Raw genomic sequence first — 19,916 nt, forward strand, 5'->3', positions numbered from 1 at the left:
GGCAGAAGAAAACACTAGCCGTACTTTGTGTACTTCTCCACTATTTCATCCACTAATTTGTAAACGTTCTTCCAAATAGCATTCGCCTTCTGTGACCTGAAAACAAAGAAGACCTGAGTCAGTGGGATGAGGCGCATCCATCCAGTGGGCAGTGTTTCTGCCTCTCGAGCTTCCAGCAGACACTTTGGCAAATCCTCCCCATCCCAGGTAGCAAAAGGCTGCCACACTCCCTCAGTGACCTCAGTGGGTCACCCTGGTGGTGACTTCCATCATTGTGAGTGCTGGGGAGGGTAAACGACCAGACCCATGTGCAGGGGGATGAGGGTCTTTGGGTGGCAAACCAGGATGGTTGATCATTTTGCTTGGGGCTTTAAGACAAGGAAAGAGGGAGAATTCGTTGTTTAGAAATGCCTCCAGCGATTCTGACACGTTGGCTCTCATCCCTCACGTATGGACACCCAACAGGTACCCTGGCCTCAGGCCAGGGAGCATGTGTTACTCAGACTGTTTTATTACCATTTTTTTTCTCATCAGCCTGCAAACTAGGCCTGGGACACTGCTGTCCTGACATCATGATACCCACCAGCAGGGAAAACTGCAGGCCCTTCCTGGTCTCCATCAAGTTTTTTGCTCCCATTGTCTTTAACGTTAGTGCCAGGACGGAGACTGAGGAGCCTGAAGCGGGTGAGGATGAGGTGCTGTGCTTTCAGATAAACCTGGCCTAGCCCACTGTAGCCATGCTCTAGGCTTACTCCTCACTGATGGCCTGGGGATGGGAAATGGGTGCATAGGGCCCATTCTTGGACACCTTCAGCTCCTCTTCCCCTTTGCAGAATCCAGCAAGACTCAGTCCTGTCACACCCACTAACCTCTGGGCTACTTCATCCAATGTCTAGGAGCTTTCCCCCTTTCCAGTTGATTGCATAAGCAAATACCTTCCCTACTCTACCTCCCAGAATGTTTTGAGGATGACAGATGTGCAGTAAAGGGCTCTGGGGACCGTAAAGTGCTTCAGTGATATTGGGAACCATACCGCTGTTACTACTGAATGAGTAAAATTTGTCCTCAGCCCCACGGAGGAGTTGAAAATGGAACCTAGGCAATCTGTCCAGTCTGAGGACACGCCCCTCCCTTTCCTTCCTTGAGGGCCAGAAGGTACAAAATGCACAACCCTGGTTTCCCAAGGCCACAAGCAGAAAGACCAGACTGTTCATCAAGTGCACACAAACTGTAACGTGGGTCTCCAAGTTGTCAAAGGAAGAAGCAAAACATTTAGAACCAGCCAAGCAAAGGACTTCCTAAGCAGTGACACTAGGAGAATGCCTAACAGATGACACGGCAATCTCCCTGGGGCCCAGGAAAAACAGAGGTCATTCGGGTAAATAACAAAACAGAACAAACACCAAACAAACCCAGAAATCACAGTGAGCTTCTTCCGAGTGCTGACAAGACAGCTTCTAGCAATCACCTGCCCCTCCAGCTGTTTAAGGGACGTGCAGGTCACAGATCCAGGTCAAGCTGGTGGAGAGACTGACAACCATCCAGAAACTCTATGGTGTTTTGTTTACTTTCCAAATATAAATGTTCCTGGGAACAAAGGCCTGGGGCACTAATTCTGACTCAGGAACAAGGAGGCCACAGAGGTGTGTTGCTTGGGTCTAATCAAGACTGTTCTTGTCTCCCCTCTCTCAGAGGCTGGGTTCTCTTGGACTACTTCCTGTCATCAGTGGTCCTGTGGACAGAGGTGCCCTGAGGAGCACCTGGGCCAGGCGGGAGAGCCACTCACGCGTCCACTATGAAGTACAGGTCAAAGGCACCGTCGCAGGATTTCAGCTTCTTCCAGTTGTTTCTGTGATGGCTGGTGCCTAGGTGGAAGCTTCTGTGGTTTGGGAGGTGGTGCAGGGATCTCCCTGGGCTCAGCTGTAGAGGCTGTAGCGCCAGCATCAGGAAGAGCATGGAGCCCAGCATCCCGGGCCCAACATTCCCCATTTTCTTGGCCAGTCCCCGTGGTCCCACTACACCCTGGCCACTTCAGGCCACCTCAGGCTGGGGCATGTGCTACCTTCGCTGGTTCCAAGGGACCACCACTCCTCCAGCCCTTTCACTAAGGTGCACTGCTGCTGTAAGCCTCCCCTGGTATCTGCCCTGAGGGCAGAAGAGGCAAGAGGCTGGCCCTGGGAGATGTCCTCACTACCTGCATAATCCTCCCCTGTGATGTCCCTTATGATGGACAGGAAGGTTGGCATGGTGGCTTTGTGATCCGCAGGTCTGCTCAGTGTCCTGCTATTGACAGTCCCATCTTACTCCCATGGGTGGGAGTAAGATGAAGCGTCCATTTGTTCTTTATCCCAATCCCTCTCAGGTGGCCATTAAATTCCTCGGGAAACCCTGCCTTTCTGTCAACTGAAAGAAGGCAGCTGAGGTGGCTTAGATAAGGACATCACTGTTGGATCAAGGAATTGGGAGCCTAGAGTGCTGCAGTGGTCACTCATGTGACCCAGTGGATGGAAGGGTCTAGAAGTGGAGGAAGGCCTGTAAGGATGTCAAAGTCCTTTGTGAATGAGGGCCATTGCAGTTATCTTCTTCTGTGTAGCAAATCACCCCAAACTCAGTCGCATAAAACAAGAACGATTTTGTTATTCTCCTGGGTTCTGTGACCAGAAATCAGAGAAGGCTGAGTGGTGATGGCTTGTCTCTGTTCTATGTGCGCATACACAACTCTAAGTCAAAAGTGATTAAAAAGCTAAGACTGTGAATGTAAAACTTTTTAGGATACCTTAACCAGTTGATTTTATTACCTTCATTTTTGTATGCATAAAAGGAGAGTGATATATGTTAAAATCCTTCTCTAGTAAGCTTAGATATTTCAATACGTAAAACATAACTTGGAAGTGATCTAAAGCATTTTTGGAGTGGTATTTAAAATAATGGAATATTTTAAATAAATGGTGTTTTGGAATTGAGACAGTTGGTGTACTTCTCCCAATAACCTACTGGGTCTTCCGTGCTTCATATTCTTCATGACACTTGGTATTGTCCTATTTTTATATATTTTCCTATCGATTCAGCATCTCTTTTTGGTCTTAATTTGCATTCTTCTCATTACTAATGGGATTGGTCTTCTGTTCTAGAGACTTAGGGTCCTTTCTGAAGGAGGTAACAGGTGTCAGGGCCTGTTCCAATTAATTCTTGAGGTTTATGTGCTCGGTGAGCTCGGAATGTGAACCTACATGTGGTCAGCAGGCTTTTACAGAGAATGTTCGTGTCTAGGAGCCCCATGTCTTGGTACCCGGAGTTGAAAGTCCCAGTCATGACTTTTCTTACACCCCTGTCCTCATCAGACACTTCTTGATGATTCTGAGAGTTGGCTTCTATCAGAAAATCAACTGCACAGGATCCTCCCCACACTGACACAGGGACCTTCTCGGGGGGAGAGAGGGCATCCTTGTCAAGTCCCAGGTCTCAGGGAGAAGCTGTCCCCATTGAACCACTGTGGATAAGGTTAGCTGAGAGAATTTGTGCGGATGCCTTTTGTCAGGCTGTTCCTGTTACGATGCTGGACTTGAACTTATTACAACTTTTTTCTTCCTTCATTGAGATAATCATGTTTCCCTTCTCCCTTTTGCTGATGTGGTAAATTCTATTGATGTTTCAAACCTGAATCAGACTTGCATTTCTGGGGTGATCCCTCATTGGTCTTGATGTATTGCCCTTTTTATACATTGCTGTATTTCATTTCCTAGTATTATGTTCAGGATTTAAAAAATACCTTTTCTTATTTCTTAATTATATTTTTGGTTTTGAGTTTTAAAAAAGTAATTACTCCAGCTTCATCCCAGCTGGAGTCATACGTTGGTAGATTTGGAAAGGACTGTGGAGATAATTTAGCCCAACCCCAGTTTATTGATGGGAAACTGAGGCTGAGAGAGATGGGATAGTCAGTTCAGGGTCACTCACTGGATTGATAAAGCCACTTATGTCTCTTCTAGGAACATTGGCTCTCATTAATCTCTGATGTCAATGGCATCTCCTTTGAGGAATCAGTCTGGAAAGGATGTTAGGAGAGGCTCAGATGTCCCTGGTGGCACAGTTTGGACATCCTTTCAGGATAAAACGGCAAATGAAACCCAGGGTCACACAGGAGTGGGATGAAGGGTAACACTGGCGTGTGTTTCCTCAGGAGCTGTTGAAAGCTCAGAGGTTAGACATAGAATCTGACTTTTTTTTTTTTTTTTTTTTTTTTTTGCGGTACGCGGGCCTCTCACTGTTGTGGCCTCTCCCATTGTGGAGCACAGGCTCCGGACGCGCAGGCTCAGTGTCCATGGCTCACGGGTCCTAGCCGCTCCGCGGTATGTGGGATCTTCCCAGACCGGGGCACGAACCCGTGTCCCCTGCATCGGCAGGTGGACTCTCAACCACTGCGCCACCAGGGAAGCCCTAGAATCTGACTTTTTGATTGGGTAAAAGTTTGGGAGAAGTGGGAGAGGAGGCAGGAAAAGGAGACCTAAACCCTCAACATGCCCTCATTTGGTGTTTGGGTCACATGGTTGACTTGGTGTTCACCTCTGGGGGCTGGGAGGGTGACATGGCCAGTGCAACCAAAGCAGGCTTGGCGACACACACTTGGGTTTCAATCCCAGCTGCGCCTCATCCTTGCAGGCGGCATAGGGCAGGATGCTTAGTATTGCAGGACTTGGGTCCTCTTCATCTGTGAAAGAGGGTGATGACCCTTCAGGTGTGCTGTAGATGGAAGGAGGTGACATATGCAAAACATGTGTCACAGACTCCTGTTGCCAAGATAGTGAGAAGGAGGGCAGGCACCTGTGCTTCCTTTTCCAGGTGGGGCAGGAGGCAGGGCAAGAGGAAGGAGCTAAGATGAACTCAAGTGATGTTCCTGTGAGGAAGGAGCAGAGCTGTCCCCTCCTCACGGTCCTCCTGGGCTCAGGAGACATATTTGTTAACGATGACAACTCGGAACACTCAGCTGAGCGTGGTCCAGCAAACCTCTCACAAGCTGAGGGGGCGCTTGAAGATGGGTTTGCAAGCCTTAAGAACTTGCTGGTGGAGCAGATCAGGGAAGGGCAGGGATGAATGTCTTCCCAGAAGGGCTGACGGCTCCCTTTCCTCCTGGGTGCCACCCTTACTTATGGCCATTGTGTGTCTCCCCTGCAGCCGTGAGCGCCTCAAGGGCAAAGCAGAAGCTTTGACAGGTGAGCTTTGACAGGTGAGCAGAGGAGAAGCAAGTGTATGAATGTGTGAAGAACAGTTGTGGTCACTTCAAGAGAGTGGAGAGGGAGACCCACACTTGGTGCAGGGGCAGGGCCTGGTGGAGAGATGGCTGCCCCCAGATGTGGGAGCAGGGAACAGGAACAGCTCCAGACCCAACCCGCCATGTCTGGATGTTACTGTCCAGCTTTTACCCTCTGGTCACCTGTGCTGCAGCAGCTCCCGTGTCCAGGGGTTTAAAGTGTCCAAGCACATGTGAGGATTTGTGAGGAAAGCTGGCATGCAGAGCAGCAAGGAAAATAATCTGCTGTGAATCAGGGTGCAAGCGTATTAGAGTTGTCAACCAAGTCAAAACTAACTGGTGGAAGCCTTGTGTCAGTACAGCAGCTGCTGTATTGACAGATGCTGACAGATGCGGGGCAGTACTGAGCCTGACCTCTGAGTGGCAGAGTTGTGCGGTGTGGTCCCTCCTCTGTGATGGAATTCTGAAGGTGAAAGCAGGTGGCATTGCGCTCTGAGTCAGGGTGAGTTGCTGCATCTATAGCAGTCTGGGTTCTTTAGATACCAAAAACAAAGACCGACTCTGGCCATCTTAGTCAAGAAGATTAGTTAGAAGGTTTTGGTGAGGGTGAGAAGCGATAGGAGAGGAGAGGATAGATCCCAGCATCAAAGGGAGGACTGGAGAACTAATCTTGGAAAAGTACAGGGATTGAGCTGCTTCAGAGAGTCTGGTAATCCCCTCAAACTGAAATTAGGTTTTCTTAGGAAGGATGCTGGCAGCATAAATTCAAACCAAACCATCGGATGTCTGCTTTACTCTCATAGTTATCATGTAATCCTGCCTTCCCATTTGCTGGTTTGAGAACCTGGGTACAAAAGAGTGCCCTTAAGTCCGGTGCAGCCAACACTTCCTGAGAGTGTGCTACTTGCCACCTCATGAAGTCCTGTGGGGTACACAGATAAATAGACACGCAGTCTTTCTCCAGGAGGAGAGGGTCAGGCTGGGTAATAGCAAGGACAGTGTTGGGGCCCCAGCAGGCTCCACACACCCTGAGCTTTGGCTCTGCAACCCTGACAGCAAACCTGGCAGTCCTCACACAGGATAAATTTGCTAGCTGTGGAAGGGCATAGCACTGGATTATAATTTCTGTTGGGGATAAAAGTAGTCCTCTCTCAGCCTTCAGTTTAGGTACTGGCCCCTGGAGTGTGGGCAGAACTTCTCTGTGAGTCTCTGCACTGGGAATCAGGACCCCTGACTTGCGCCCCTGATCTACCTGCTCTATCTGGCAGGCGGGGCAATTATGAGTACCTCAGCCCACCATCTGGACTGTGACCCGGGCAGGGCATCAGATGGGGGGTGGGTGCCTGCTTCCACCTCCCAGGGTAGCCTGAGGACATGAGGGTTAATGAAGGTAAGCTGTTCTGAGGTCTGTAGAGAAAGGAGCTGTGCAAGTTGATTGATGGCTCTTACTGTGACCCTCTTCCTTTTCCCTCCCTTGACGCACTCAGTGGGGATGGAGTCACAGGTGAGTCTGGATGGCTTAGTATGAATAGAAGGGTATCATTTAGGGGTGGCTCTTTGTCCTACTGAACTTGTGTCCCTCAACCTTTTCCTCATGACTGGAGGATGCCTAGACCTTCTTTGCCTGTGCTATTTTCACCATTGCTTCTTGGAAAACTCCTATTCATCCATCAAACTCCAGAGCTAATGTCACCTCCTTGATGGGGCATTTCTTAGGTAGCACATTATTAGTGACTATTCATCCCTGGTCCTACCGCAGTTGTCCCACACCATTAGCACAGGCTTCAGTAGATCCTACTATAACTAGGCTTTCTTCCTCTTACTGAATGTGCAGTAGTGGCCCCACTGTGTTCATCTTTTTATCTACAGGCTGAGCAGAGATTTGTATTTGTTGAGTAAATAAATGAAAATCACCCCTAAGAGATATGGAATGGGTTTCTGTGTCTGGACCATATGCCTTGCTCAAAACAGTCCTTGCAAAACACTTGTGATTTAATTCTTACTTTTCTTTAACTGCCTTGCACCTGCTTTTGCAGTTCCGACTTCTCTTTTTGTATTGTATTTTCTTCCTGCCCTTTGGAGGATTTCCTGCCCCCTTTCTAACACCAGGAGGGTGTCTCTGGTATTCCAGTGCCCAGAATTCCAAATCATTTGGGTCTCATGGGTGGTGTGCGGGTAAATGTTTAATAATTGGCTCTCAGCATGTAGTTACAACAGGAATGTCAGATGGTATTTTCATTTGCGGTAAAGTTAACATGAAAATGAAACAATGAAGACAGCTGTCTAAATTTCACTTGTTTCTCAGTGTTTTGGGTGATGTCTTTTTCAAAATAGAGAATAGTTTAACAGTTGAAGAATATTCTTTCAAATTTTTGCACTAATCACAATGGAAAGAATTCAGACAGGACATAATTTTTAGTTTAAACTGAATTAACTTTTCCCCCTCACATTCTTAAGTCCAGAAAAACAATGAACCAAGAAATGAAGCCCCGATTTATAGCATATGCCATAGATGCTCCCATTATGGCTGACTTGATGTCATTAGGTGTGGAGTTGGGCAGAAATGCACAGAAGCAGGGCACCACAGCCCACATACAGACCCAACAGTTGTGGTACCATCCGCACCAAGATATTCAATAGTGAAAACTAGTAAAAGAATTAGGAAGTGGTGAGTTTGGGATATTTATTGTGTTTATATAATTTATTAATAGTTTACTATTACAAGGCACTATGAGCTGGCTCTGAACCACCACTGGCCACATGCCACAAAAAATTGTTTACTCAAAGACAGTTGAGGGGAGAGAGGATACTTTTGGGGAACAGAGTTGCATGTATGTGTCCCCTCAGCCTCTTCATGTGGTGAGCTGTACTCAGTGCCACAGTGACAGGTTCTGTCTGTTGGTTCAATCAACCTGTGTATGTCATCCCTTCTACTTGGCTTTCCTGCACCGCAGTGGTGGAAAAGCTAAATGTACATTTTATAGACCCCTTTCAGTGAGGACATGGGCTTTTGACATGGATCCCTCCAAGCATCTCCATGCATTAGTGCACCTGGATAGAAATTCCAAAAGGTGTGAGGTGATATCTCATTGTGGCTTTGATTTGCATTTTCCTAATGAGTAGGATGTTGAACATCCTTTAATGTATTAATCTATCACATGTATTATTTTGTGTATGTTGAACCATCCTTGCATTCCAGGGTAGAATCCCACTTGATTATGGTGTATGATCCTTTAAATGGTTCACTAGTAATTTGTTGAGGTTTTTTCCATTATATTTACCAGGGATATTGGTCTATAGTTTTCCTTTCTTAAATGTCCTTTTCTGCCTTTGGATTCAGGGTAGTGCTGGCCTTGTAAAGTGTCTTTGGTAGTGTTTCTTCCTCTTCAATTTTTGCAGAAAATTTTGAGAAAGATTGTTGTTCATTCTTCTATAAACATTTGTAGAATGTACTAGTATAACCATCTGGTTCTGAGCTTTTCTTTGTTGGGAGGTTTGATTACTAATTGAATCTCCTTACTCATTATTGGTCTGTTAAGATTTTCTATTTCTTCAGGATTTAGTCTTGGTGGGTTGTACTTTCTAGGACTTTCCCCTTTTCTTCAATATTGTCCGATTTGTTGATGTGTAGTTGTTAAATAGTAGAGTTTTATAATTACTTTAATTTTGGTAATATCAGTTTTCATGTCTTCTCCTTCATTTATAATTTTACCAATTTGGTTTCTCTTTCTTTTACTCACTTAGTCTAACTAAACTACTGTCAAATTTGTTTATGTTCTCCAGAAAACTAGCTCTTCATTTTGTTAATCTTTTATATTGTTTTCTATTTCATTTATTTCTGCTCCAATCTTTATTATTTTCTTCCTTCTACTAACTTTGTGCTTTTTTAAATAGTTCCTTAGGTTGAAATATTTTCTTCCTTAAAATATGCATTTACTTCTATAAATTTCCTCCGTCGAAATGTTTTTGTTGCATACTGCGTGATCTGGTTTACATACTGTGTTTGCCTTTTCAAGATACTTGTTTGTTTTTTAAAAAGTCTTCTCTGGTCCACTGGTTGCTCAGGCATGCGTTGTTTAATTTTCATGTAATTTAGCATCTTCCAGCTTTCCTCACAATATTCATTCCTACTTTCATACAATTGTAGTTGGAGAAAATGCATGGCATGATGTCAGTCTTCTTAAATTTATCAAGACTTGCCTGTGGCCTAAAATATGACGTATCCTAGAAAATGGTCCATAGGTGCTTGAGAAAATTGTATATTCTGCTGCTATTGTATGAAATGAAATGTGTATATCTTTTAGGCCTCTTTTGGTCTATAATTTTGTTCAAGTCTGCTGCTTCCTTATCAATTCTCTATCTGGATGATCCTTCCATTGTTTAGAGTGGTTATTAAAGTCCTCACCTATTATTGTGTTATTTTTTTGCCTTTTGTTCTGTTAATAATTGCCTTATATACTTAGGTGCTCTGATATTGAGTGCATATATATATGTGCAATTGCAATGTTTTCTTGATGGATTGTCGTTTTTTTGTTGTTTTTTTTTTATCATTATATAATGACCTTCTTTGTCCCTGGAGCATTGTTAGCTCAAAGTCTATGTCGTCTGATGTAAGTATAGATATCGATGCTGTCTTCTGGTTACCATTTGCTTGAGTATCTTTTTCCATTCCATGACTGTCAGTCTTTGGGTGTCTATAAGGCTAAAGTAATTCTCTTGTGGGGAAACATATTTCTGGACCGCTGTTTTTTTCTTTTTTTTTTTTGGTCCATTCAGCTATTTTATGTGTTTCTATTGAATTTAATTTTTTTATGTTTAAAGTAATTATTGATATGTAAATACTTATAATTGCCATTTTATTTTTTCAAGTGTTTTATAGGTCCATTTTTCCTAGTTTCTTATCTTGCTGTCTTTTGTTAATTGATGACTTTTTGCAGCAGGTATGCTTAGATTCCTCTTTTATCATCTTTTTTGTATCTACCAGAGGTTTTATCTTTGTGGTTATTATGAACCATACCTAAAGTATATTTACAACATCCTATTCTAAACTGATAACAACATTGATAGCATACATAAATTTTCCCTTTATTTCTCCATCCTTCGCATGTTAGGTTATCAATATAAACATTTATAAACAAAACATTTTTATGTTTTGTAGCAAGATATTATTGTAGTTATGGTTGTTTAATAGATTTTAACCTCTTAACTAGTGTTCTAAGTGAATTACACACCCAAATTACAATATTACAGGGTCTGATTTTGACAATATGTGTCATTAGCGGTGAGTTTTACAAACTTCTTATGTTTTCACAATGCTAATTATTATGCATTTATTTCTGCTTGATGAAATTCCTGCAGGAAATCTTGTACAGCAGGTCTTCTGGTGCTGAACTCTTTCAGTTTTGTTTGTTTTGATATATTTTCGATCTCTTTCTTCATTTCTGAAGAACAGATTTGCTGGGTACAATATTCTTCTTTGACAGGATTTTTTTTTCTTTCTATATTTGAATACATCACCCCTCTCTCTCCTGGACTACAAAGTTTGTATTGGGAAGTCCCTCTAAATTCTTATGGTGGTGACTTACATGTGGTGACTCATTTTCTCTTGTTGCTTTCAAAATCCCCTGTGTCTTTGACCATAGACAATTTACTTACAATGTGATTTCCCATAGCCATTGCAGAGTCAACTTATTTGGGATTCTTTGCGCTTCATGAATTTGGATGTACATCTCTCATTCCATGTTTGGTAAGTGTTCAACTCTTTTGTTTCAAACATACTGTCTTTTTCTCTTCCTCTTCTCAATGGGACTCCCATAATTCACAATTGTTTCTGTTTGTAATGTCCCATAGTGTTTCTTCAGTCTTAAATTAATTTTTCTTTTCACTCCTGTGGCAGGATAACTTCAAATGACCTGTCTTTTAGTTCACTGATTCTTTCTTCTGCTTGCTTGAGTTTGTTGTTGAATCTCTTTATTATATTCTTCAGTACAGTCATTGTATTCCTCAGCTCTAGTTTCCAGTTGTTCTTTTGATGGTTTCTTTTTTTTTTTTTTTTTTTTAAACATCTTTATTGGGGTATAATTGCTTTACAATGGTGTGTTAGTTTCTGATTTACAACAAAGTGAATCAGCTATACATATACATATGTTCCCATATGTCTTCCCTCTTGCGTCTCCCTCCCTCCCACTCTCCCCATCCCACCCTTCCAGGCTGTCACAAAGCACCGAGCTAATATCCCTGTGCCTTGCGGCTGCTTCCCCCCAGCTATCTACCTTACTACGTTTGTTAGTGTGTATATGTCCATGACTCTCTCTCGCCCTGTCAAAACTCACCCTTCCCCCTCCCCATATCCTTAAGTCCGTTCTCCAGTAGGTCTGCGTCTTTATTCCTATCTTACCCCTAGGTTCTTCATGACATTTTTTTCCCTTAAATTCCATATATATGTGTTAGCATATGGTATTTGTCTCTTTTGATGGTTTCTATTACTTTGTTGAACATCTCATTTTGTTGATACATTTTTCTCCTGAATTTCATGAAGTTGTGTGTCTATGTGTGTTTCTTGAATTTCACTAAACTATTTTAAGAGGATTATTTTAAATTCTCTCTACAAGAGTCCATAGATCTCTTTTTCTTTAGAGAGTCTATTCATTTCTTTTCATCATCTCATGTTTCCTTGATTCTTCATGGTCCCTGATTTGCTGCATTGGTATGTGCACTGGTCTTTGAGTAAGCAGTCTCTTCTTCCCTTCTTGGACTCTGTGGTCCATGGTGTTGCTTCATCTTCACATATATATTCTGTGATTTTCACAGTGAATTCTTGCCTGTTGATAGTCCTCTAGCATGTAAGTGTGGAAGGAAACCTGATCATGTCTTCAAAGTATTCTTTAGGAGGGATCTGAAAAATTGGGAGGTGTGTCTGTGTCATCAGAAGAGCTGATGGGAAATTGGGACCCTGCAGTTACCTTAATATTATGAGAAATATTAAGGTACAAGAAGGGAACTTACATTTCTGAAGGAGGTAGTAGGTTTGAGGACCTTTTGTTGACAGTGCCTTGGAGATTACATGGGTGGTGGCCTTGGATGTTAACCTACATGTGGTCAGCAGTTTACAGAGAATTCTCAAGTGTGGCAACCCCATGTCCTGGTATCCAGAGCTGAAAGGCCCAGTCATGGTTTCTTCTAACACCTTGGTCCTCACTGCACATTTCTTGATGTCTCTGAGCTCATCATCCTCTCCCTCCCTGGGGCAGAGGAGGAAGACATTAACTACTGGGCCCCTGAGTCTTTACAAGTGACCTGGCCCTGTTCTGAGCATACTGTAGCAGTTACTATCACCCTCAAGGCACCCTGTAGAGGAGACACCATTATCCATCTTTTCAGTGAGAATTTGAAGCACAGGGAGATTAAGTAACTTGCCCAGAAGATTAAGTAACAGCAAGTGAGTAATGGACACCAGACTATATTCATACATCAAAGATATTTTGGGCTTTTTGGAAAGAGCATATTTTGGCTAAAACCCCACGTATCTCAACCCATGGTGACAGATGAAGACCTGTCTGTGGGGAATGAGACTCATCATGTCTACATCCACAGGACACCAGGGTGCTTTGTCCTGGCAGGAGCAGTATAGCTGCATCTCATACGGTGGAGCAGTGCTCACCACGTAACAAACTCTCTTGCCAATCGACAACAAATCCCAACTCCTTTTGACTGGAAACCCAAACACAATATATGTGTCCAATTCAGTACAAAAGGGGCTCTTAACAATTTTGTGTTTTTGGTGCTTTAGATGTTGGGCTACGGGGGTGGGAGTGACAAAGTACTTCTGCAGAGCTTCCGGGCAGTACGAGGGATCAGCGGCAGCATCCTGGTGAGTGACTGAGAGCATATGGGTGGGAGATGTTGACCATGTGAACAGCAGCTACTGAGGGGGAAGCACTCCTGGCTGGGTTGAAGGCAGATCTTTGGGCCGCGGAACATTTGTGTGCAGTGGGGATTCATTAAGGTGAAGTTGATGCACCTCCCCTGTGTGAAGAAGAGTAGAGAGAGAAGGTCACTGAGAAGCCATTGGAATTGGGAGCAGAAGGCTGTGGTTTCCTTGGCTCAAGGGGATTAGGCCCAGTACCTGTCAGGATCCCCAGGGTGCGCCTTTGTTGATGCCCTTCCTCTCCCTAGGTGCCGGCCTCCAGGCGGCGCTCCTAATTCTAGAGTCTGTTCAGATATTGGACATCTGCCCTTCCTTCCCTATGGAGCCCCGTTGTTCTGACTCTGGACTCCCTTTGCTCTGGTGTTGAACTTGCCTGCTCCCCTCTGCACTGGGAGCCTGGTTAGCAAGGACAAGGGCGTATTGCCACTGTAGCCCCAGCATTGCCCAGGCTCTCTTGGTGAGTGTGTGCCGAAGGGATGGGTTCTCACTACAACCCTCAGGCTGGGGTTGAGTCCGCAGTGCAAGGGCAGGTGACGGCACCCTCAGATGGGTGATGGGCTCTGGAGGCAGCAGCACATACAGACCCCTTGGTTTGGGTAGAGATTGATGCAGACCCTTTGGGACACCATAATCTGTCTGCAGCACCACAGGGAGGTGGTGAGCACACTGACCAGCTGACAGCATCTCTGGGCAGCCCTGGACTGGATCTGTCAATGGGACTCCAGGACCTCTGGACTTTGGGTTATTCGGACTCACCTGGACACTTTCTTAGCCTCAGCAAAAATTGACCTAGCATTCTTCATAACTGCATTATTTGTTCAGTGGCATTTTATTATTTTATCCCTGTTTTTGTCAAAAAAAAAAGGTAAGGCATAGAGCGTTTCAGAAACTAGACTAACTTGGCAGATTTAGTAACAGGTTGAAGTCAGTACTTTCCTACAGTCACTCCTGAAAATGCCAAAGGGACCTTTCCCCATCCCTGCACAGTGTCCCGCAAAGCAGATTTCTGTGCCCTATATTGTCAGATCCAAAATGCCTCCTTGTATCACAGACATGACCTAAAGCCTCTACACAGGAGCTCGTGTAACTAGAAGTGCCCATTCATTCATTCATTATCAGAGGGCTCAGTGTGTGTGGACCACATGCAGTGGAACAACTGGATTTGGTGCCCTTGCAACACTCTGACCTGCAGGACTGGTGTGCCTCTGTCCCCCACACCCTATGTGGTGACACTGGGTATCTTGTGAACATCTTGACCATTGGGTTGATGAGGACAGTACTTGATTTCGAGCCTTTCAATTCACCAAGCCCTACAGCCCCAGGCCATACGCACTGGCTGTTTCCTCCGTTCGGAAGGACCTCTCTGGATTTATTTTTATCAGTTATTTCTCAGCTTAACTGTCACTCTCTCACAGATTCTGATCTGGCCAAACAGGCACTCACTGAGATATTCATGACTTTCAAGTGTCTAGAGAGCTGTCTAGAGACAGGTGGAGAATGGGGCTTCTGTGCAAGCAAGGCTGGGACTCAGAGCTCGATTCAGACCCAGAGCCGGGAGCCCAGCTGCAGAAGGAGCCCCGACACCACTGTCACCAGACGGTGTCTCTGCTGGGTGTGAGCATGCCTCAGGTGTGTCACCAGCAGTGTCCAGAGGCTTTCAGGCCTGTCTAGAGTTTCCAAACGCCCACCTGCCCATCCACCTAGAGCCAGTGTTTTCCTGATTCAGTGAATGTGGTCAGTACAGACCTCACTACAGATGTTGGGACTGCAACATCCTCCAGGCCCCTGGCCCGGTCTGTACAAAAGGTCTGATAATGGGGACACCCAGGAATATGATGCCCAGGCAGGTGCTTCCCAAGAGAACCAGGAGCAAGGCCCTCCTCGGATCTGGAGGCCTGAGAAGGACAGGTCTCTGATGGTTTGGGGGTAACCATCATGAGACCATGAGTGCTGACCCGAATGGGGGGCAGAGCAGTGAGAAGGGTGGAGCCAGGCTCAGAATTAAAGTCCCGCTCTGCTTCTCCCATCCTTTTTGAGCTGGGACAAGTCACTCAGCCTCTCTGTGGGTCACACCTGCCTCCATAGAGCTGGGATCTACCAGTACAGTAGTATCTACCTGTACATTCACTGGGAGGATTAAAGCAGTGAAAGCATGTAAAGTTCTTGAGCAACTGACCCACAGAAAGGACACAATAAAATTATCTATCATTATTATTATTAAATAACAAGGATGACAAGTGGAGAAATTGGGCTTCTCCCCACTGTCACAGGCACTGACACAAGGAGGGCATCTTTACTACCTGGTAAAACCAGTCAGTGTTGACCAGACAACATTGGGGAGGGGGTGTCACCATGTCCTCCGCCACTCCTGCAGCTGAGTGAGCAGCCCAGGAGGGTCTCATGGTTGGGGTGCAGCCAGCAGTCCCACAGGGTCAGGTAGGCAGTGGGGAGGGACGATGGACAGGAGTCCAATAGGCCTCTCCAGCCCTTTTTGCTTAAGATTGGAATTGCTGGGCATTGCTCTGGAGAAGAAAGGTCCTGACATCCTTGAGACGAGGACGCAGGGGAAATGCACGGGCACCATGTTGAGAATCGTCTGGAGGCTCATGAGCTCCAGGTCTCCACGCCTTGGACGTTCCTCTCGGCAGATGCCCGGAGAGGGCTCTCTGACCCACAGTGCCGGAGGCAACTGTCAAGGGCAAGCAAGCAAGACCCCAGCCCACGGGGAGCATCCCTGTGCCCTGCTTACCATGTCCCTGGGCGGACACCACATCAATGGCAGCTGGCTGCAGTGCTGGACAAAGTCATAAAAAGTATCCAGTTTTTCCTGAAAAGCAGATGTGGTTGTGAGGAAGATACAGGCACAGACGCTGCGTCCAGATGGGTGGTGTCCCCTCTGTCTCCCATGGCTTCCCAGGGCTGTGTCCCCACAAACTGGCTGAGACAGCACTGCAGCCATCACCTGGGGCAGTGGGCTTAAAAGCCTTCTGTGTTTTTTGGGAGCTCGTCACTGTCGGTTACAGATTGTTTTGGGTTCTGGAACAAATCGGTACTTTTGGTGTAGGAGGAGAAGTCGGGGCTACTTTTGAAAAAAGTGTCAAAGTTTGGAGGAGACATGCAGTAGCCAAGGAGAGGTCCTCAAGGAGAAAGGTGAGGGGGGCATGGAGACTGGGCAGGAGCTTGAAGAAGAGGGAAGAGGGCCTGCTTTTGGGGGGCTCAGAGGGAGAAGGCAGGGAAAAGTCCCAGTCCCTGCTCAGGGGGAAGGGTCCTGAAACGGGGGAAAGAGAGAGATGCGGAAACCAAAGAACCGGTGAAAACGTGGATGTGGTGTGGGCGGAAGGTGGGGCCGGGCCTGAGGCAGGAACGAGTCCCTGGCAGGTGCTTCCTCCCTCTCTGGAAGGTGAGCTCTGGCTTGTCCGTGCCCTCACATTGACTCTCAGGAGAGATGCGGGGCCCGCCCTCCGGCTGCCATTTGAAGCTCCCAGGAGGACCAATGGATCCCACAGCGACAGAGGCAGGACCAGGGGGAGGAGGGCAAAGCTGAACCCAGAGATGGTGGGGTCTTCCTTCCTCAGACCCGCCACCTGGGACCCTCTCCGTCCCTGTCTTCTCTCAGCCCTCTGCCAGCTGGGGTCTCAGTCACTTGGTGGAGGGAAGTGACTCCCCCTCCTCCATGTGGCCCTTGTCACCCCATCTCAGGGGCCTCAAGGACAATGCAGTGAGCTCTCTCCCTCCCTCACTGAGTAGACGGGAGTCATAGGCACTCCCGGGTAGTTTAATGCTGGTAAGATCTTGGCTCAGAAGTTTCTTTTCTTTTTCATTTTTTTTCCCCTGACTGGTGTGTGTCTGTTTGTCATTATATGTTTTCAGTCATGCAGTTACTGGCCAGTGAAACCCAGGAGATTGCCAGAGCTGATGACAATCTCTGTGAGAATCAGGAATTGGCTGGCTGTGAGTCAGCCCCCAACATCCAGAATCCTGGGCCCATCCCAAAGCGAGGTCCCTGGTGCTGGGACTGCCTGGAGGCAGGGGGCACCTGAGCCTTCAGCTCTTTGTCCTCCCCTGAGCCATAGGGTCGGGAGGGTCTCTGGTTGTTCTCTGTCACCGAGAGGTGGGAGACCAGAGCCCATAGAGCTCATCTCCATCCAAGCCAGGTGTTTTAGGCCCAAGTCTGTGTGCATTGACCTGGCTCCCCCTCCTCCAAACCTCCAGCCTTGAGGGGCTCATCCCTCCCTTCTTAAGGGTGCTTGTCACCTCCATCTGTTTTATCCTGTCTTCTTGGCACCCACAGCAGGAGACAATCACCCTGGTCTGTACAGGGCATGGCTTCTAGAAAGAGAAAAAAATTGCAGGCTTTCTTGTCTGGCAGCTCCTGGGTGCAGACACATGACATCTGTTGCCTGGGCTCCTGTCAAGTACTGGCCAGTCAGCCAATGTTTGTTGGAGAATCAAGGACAAATGGGCAGTGCCCGGCACGTAAGAGAGTGGCCTCCATGTGAAAAACACACCAACTCCTTTTGGTTTGCAAAGATGGCTCTTCTCCAAACATCAACAAACTCTATCCTGTCCCCTTGGTTCCTGGCAACCACTCTTGTAGGAAAAGCTGGGTGTGAGGCTGTGCCATGGGATGGAAGCTGGCAGGGGTGTGGGCATTAGCAAGTGACAGGGCTGTATTCACCAGACTCTGGCAGATCCAGCCTTCCCAGGCCACACTGCAGCCAGTGTAGACATCAGCCTGGGCAGTGACCCTGTTTCCCACCAGATCTCAGGCCCAGGTCCTCCTGCCTCGACGTGGCACCCCTACTCTAACTACTTCTTATGGGCCCTGGGTTGGGCCCCTACCCTGGGTCAGCGCCAGCCTCCTCACCTGATCCTTGGTCCCTGTGCTCACCTGAGCTGTGCCTCCCTCAAAGCTCAATGCCCAGTAAGAGTCCCTCCTCCCTCCTCAGCTCCCCAGGCCCTAAAGGCCAACCCTGTCACGACCCTCACCCTGACATGAGCCAGGGACGAAGACCAAGGAAATGGAGCCCAGCATACATCAGAGCCTCGGGAGGGGACCAGGTCCCTGAAACCTGAGGATCCTTCTCCAAATGCTTGCACCAGTCTTGGGAAGGATCAGTCTACAAAGAGTCTTTTGGGAATTGAGAAAAAGCCCATTTATATCAGGAGGGATCATAGCTGTTCCTGAAATAGGCTACCCCATCTTTCTGATTCAGTGATAAAGGCCCTGGTTGAGGCTGTCTTCAGAGGTGGGGAACCGTGTTGTCCGGGTGACATTTTGTGAGTCTCAGGTCCTCTCTGGGGTCCCTCCCTGCCCTCTGTCACCCTCTACTTTCTGCCACCTCTCTCTGCCCAGGTAGGTGGGAGCTGGAGGGGCGGAGGAGGGCATCTCCCCATACATGTCAGAGGGCCTCTCTCTGCAGGTCAGTGTGTGCATCAAGTATGGTGACAACATCACAATGAAACACACCACTTACTTTTTCTGGTTTCTGGGCTGGTGGTGGCTCCTTCACGATCTAGGATGTTAAAGAGACATAAACACTGGCTGGAAGGGGCATGGAAGGTGCTGGCTCAACTATGCAGACAGGAGAGGACCCTGCTCGTCAGCAGTAAGGGATCAAACATGGGCTTTGGGGTGTCAACCTAGGTGCCTCCCTGAGCCTCAGGCTCCTCAGTCATCAAAGGGGAATCGGTACCTCCGTGGAGGGTCAAGGGGGAGACAGGCAGACTAAGGCCCCTGGTCCCTGGTAGAGTTTTCAGCCGCAGCCCTGACATCATATGAAGACAAGAGAACACTCCCCACACCCCTCCTCCTCTCCCCTGCCCTCCCTCCCCCTGCAGCCCTCCCTGCCTCCCAGCCCTCAGGGATGACAGTCCACCTCCCTCTCCCCAACCCGGCTTTCTCTCCTCACTTCTCGCCCTTTGCAGAAATCTGACCTGCTGGCTTCTATGCTGCCTTGCTTGTCCTTTCTCAGCTCTGCTTGTTCCTCTTCTTCACCCACCCCTGGCCTGTGTCCTTGCAAACCCAGCCGGCCAGCGCCTCTGCCTTCCCTCCCACCCAGGGCCAGTCTCTGTCCTTTATCATTATCAGGGCACCTGCCACACCCTCTGAAGGTGACATTTACCCTCAATGCCCCCCAGCTACCAATACCAGACCAGACATGGTGAGCGCCTGTGGGCTAGGGTGGCGGCTGCTTCATTTCTGCCCCTCTGTGCCCAGCACGGGGCCCCGCACATCCTGGTGACTTAGTGATGACTGATGAAGGAATGACGGAAGGCACCAGAGATGGACAGGGATCCATGCTGTTTTCAAAGGCACAGCTGCCCCCAGGGTTAGCATCCTCCTGGCCAGCATCCTTCTCCCTTTGGGCCATCAGTGCCCTTGCAGACCCCTCTTTGTCCCCCAACAGCGGAGATTCCTGGGGCCTTGGTCTACCTGAGTCCTTCAGAAGTCTGACTGCTGTGGGGCAGCCCTGGTCTCGGGAGGCCTGGGGTCCTTTTGACCCAGGGGCTGGGACAGTCCATAGGCCACCTCCCTGTGAAGGTGAAAGCATGAAGCAGGTGGCCCCCTAGAAGCCGGCTGTGTCTATGCCCGGGATGGGAGGACAGAGTCTGTGCCTTGTTTGCTAGTGTGAGGACCCCAGAGCTGATGGAACCCGGCCACAGGCAGGATCATGGGGCAGGCATGGGGCTGGTCCCTCAGGGGTCGGTGAGGGCTGGACCAGGCTGTGCGGGCAGGGG

The sequence above is a fragment of the Phocoena sinus genome, chromosome 16 (assembly GCF_008692025.1).
Source record: "Phocoena sinus isolate mPhoSin1 chromosome 16, mPhoSin1.pri, whole genome shotgun sequence".
In the NCBI taxonomy this organism is placed as follows: Eukaryota; Metazoa; Chordata; class Mammalia; order Artiodactyla; family Phocoenidae; genus Phocoena; species Phocoena sinus.